This window comes from Meleagris gallopavo, chromosome 1 (genome assembly GCF_905368555.1).
Source record: "Meleagris gallopavo chromosome 1, MGAL_WU_HG_1.1, whole genome shotgun sequence".
NCBI lineage: Eukaryota > Metazoa > Chordata > Aves > Galliformes > Phasianidae > Meleagris > Meleagris gallopavo.
The window spans coordinates 139,291,863-139,295,151 of NC_139404.1; the positions used below are offsets into that span (position 1 = coordinate 139,291,863).

General features: G+C 34.7%; 1 long non-coding RNA gene across 1 annotated transcript in view; it reads left to right on the top strand.

Moving 5' to 3' along the window:
- LOC146545641 (uncharacterized) overlaps window positions 1–3,289 on the top strand; it is a 51,181-nt gene that overhangs the window by 10,543 nt on the left and 37,349 nt on the right. The window lies entirely within an intron of this gene.

Consider the following 3,289-nt stretch of genomic DNA (forward strand, 5'->3'; position numbering starts at 1 on the left):
CTTCTTCTCCACCTAGCCATGTTTGAGTGTTAATTCTGCAGGATGATCCCTCTAATCACTTTCCTTCAAAATTCCCATGAGAAAAGATGGACTTCTTGTTGTGCCTACCATTTAACAAAACTTTAAAGGATAAATTTTCATTTTTATTCTGTATTATAATTTATTATATAACATATAAAATGGCATTCAAAGTAAAAAAAAAAAAAACATATCATAAACATTTCCTTTCATAATCAGATTTTAACTAAGAATCTTGTAGAGGTGTATGTAATGGTTTGTTAAAAGATAATGGATATCTTAAAAAAAAAAAAAAAACTAAATATGGGGAAGTTCTTGTCTCAGACGTAAAAAAGATTCTTATTTAGGAAGAGTATAGGAGTGGCGATAGTGTTCTCTGCTGCTTGATAGGACTGGAATAATCTCTTGATATATTGGGAAAGCTAAAGAATGCCTCTAACTGTATTGTTTAAAATAAAAAAAAGAAAGGTTAGTGAAAAAGCTCAAAGAAAAATAAATCTGCACCTTTCTAATCCACTCGATACAGTGACTGAGAATAAAATAATTCAACTTTGCAACACTTACCCATGTCTATAAATATATGTTGAAGGGAAATGTGTTGAAAAATCTGCCTTCTGAGAAGAAGAAGAAGAGGATGGGAAAAAGGAAAAAAAAAAAATTAATGAAATATGTATTTATGATGTGTTTTGGCTCCCAAATAGCATATTCAATCAAAAGCATTTGACAACCTACGCATTGGAATCTTCTGCTTGTCAGCAATAGTACTGTACTGTGAAAAAGAGAACAGTTAATATAATCACTTCAGACTTTCAGAAACTCCATCTTGATGTTCAGTTCAGGGAATCTGGTGCTAATTTTTTTCCCCTAAGAGAAAAACCTGGTAAAGTCAAATTAGAAACTGTGTCTAAATACTAGCTTAGAAGTAGTGACTGAAGAAATGGAAATCTAGAATCTACAGTCTTCCCTGAGCCTTCTCTTTTCCTCGCTGAACAAGCCAAGCTCCTTCAGCTGGCATTCATCTATCATCTTCATGGTCCTCTTCTGGATTCTCTCTAAAAGTTCTACATCTTTCCTGTGTAGGGGGCCCCAGACCTGGATGCAGTACTCCAGATGAAGCCTCACAAGAGCAGAGTAGAGGGAGACAGTAATCTCCTTCTCCCTGCTGTCCACCCCTCTTTTGACGCAGCCCAGGATACTGTTGGCATTCTGGGCTGCAAGTGCATGCTTCTGGTACATTTTAAGTCTTTAATCTACCAGTAGAGTCTCAGCAACGCTAATCTCAAGAAGTTCTTCTCACAGTCATGCCCCAACACAAGTGTAGCATTTTGCACCTGGCTTTGATGAATCCCATTAAGTTCACCTCCACTCCCCTCCCCTTGCTTGAAAAAGGACGGTAAGTAACAGTTTGGCAGTAACTGGTAAAGGATGGGTGATGAATGCACTTATACTTTAAGAGAATAGAAAAACAGAATGCGTCATTTGAAGTTCCCTTTCCTGAGAGTAATAAATAATGGCATTATGAATCATTTTCTAAATCTTTTAACATATGAGCAACCAAGATGGCCATATTCAAGATATTACAGTAATTGAATCTAGGCATTTAATCAATCCAGATGTTGTAATAAATAGTACAGTGATATTTTGATGTTATATGAGGGCTGTTCTGAAAGTAATACCTTTATTTATTTATTTGTTTGTTTGTTTGTTTGTTTATGTTGGCCCACAACATCAGAAGATGTTGGTGGGAGGACAGTAGAGACTGAACCTTCCCACCAATATTCTGTTAAATTTTGTTGCTGTGTGACAAATGGCAACAGAAGGGCAATCTGACAAAATGGCATCTGACACAGAAGTGCATATGAAGCAAAGGTGTGTAACACCTAGCACTTGCTGAAAATGCATGGAGACCAAACAGTGGTTGTTCGCCCAGTGACATTGTTGATGGTGTGTTTCAGCAGTAGTGACAGTAACAAGACAAGTCATGTTCTGGACAGCAATGCACAGCTGCCGTACCATGGAGTAAAGGGATCAGCTCATCCACATGTATTGGCTAATGGTGGTGGTTGAAAAGGAATGTTTTGTAACTGAAAATTTGTTCTATCAAATAGTGTCATTGTGCTCTTTGTATCTGTTGTAGTTTCCATGGAAATAAGTAGGAAGAGTTACTTTCAGAGTGACTGAAAAAACTGTAGATATTTTAACGTTTTCTATTTTTATTTCAAAAATAGATCCGTTTAGTGTTGAATCATTTTAGTATTTACAAATCAAGCCTTGTTTTATAGTACAGAATGAGGGGCAGTTGAGGTAAGGAAGAAAGCCTTTCAGAAACAGCTATTGTTGACAGTGATTAAAATAGCAAGACAAATTATCCTTTCAATACATGCTCAGCATGAAAGTGCCTTTTTAATGGAGCAATGTTGACCTGATTATTCATTACGTTATCTTCCCAGACATTACTTAAAAAGACATCTATTACAGAAGCACATGTGTGTCTTAGACCGGGAACTCATGTATTTAGCAGTATGTGTTCATCAAAGAAAAGCAGGTGCTCTCTTTTTGCATATCATCACTTGGATTTCTTTCAGCTGATAATGCCTTTAAAATTTTTGAAAAGATTGACTGCCAATTTTATAACAGAACTAGTAAATCTAGTCATATTTTTAGTTTTATTGCCAAGAATGTCTAGTTTTTTGAAAGATTATATTGGAGTCTTCTACTACTGATGTCAGTTTGGATCAGTCCAGATGTATGGGCATTTCTTGGCAATATTGTGGTTGCACATCTTCAAAACATTTAAACTTAGGAAATATCTTTCTGTACTTTACTGTAATTCTTAACATAACAATTGGGTTTCAAGGTTGCTATTTATTATCTGCTATGCAAATTACAGTTTTAGGTGTAAAATACAATTTGTTTCTGTAATGCTGAAGGGGCTATTCTGAAATGCAGATTGAAGACCTGATATAATGCTGAAGTAAATGCTTTTGAAAGCATTTCTATATATAGCTTAATAACATCGGGGAAATTATAAAATAAATGCTATATCTTATTGAGTTTTTATTTATTAATTTATATTTTGTGTTTTTTTAATTATTATTTTGCTTTATTGTTTTGTTTTATTTAGATTTTTTTTTAGTTTGTTTCTTTGTTTTTCCCAGAAAGTTCAGAAATCTAAAAGAACAATCCTAAGGAAGAACTGCAATTATGTATGAATTAATCTGTTGAAAAGGCTTGACTTCTCTCTGGAGTTGTTCAAGGCCAGAATGCAGAG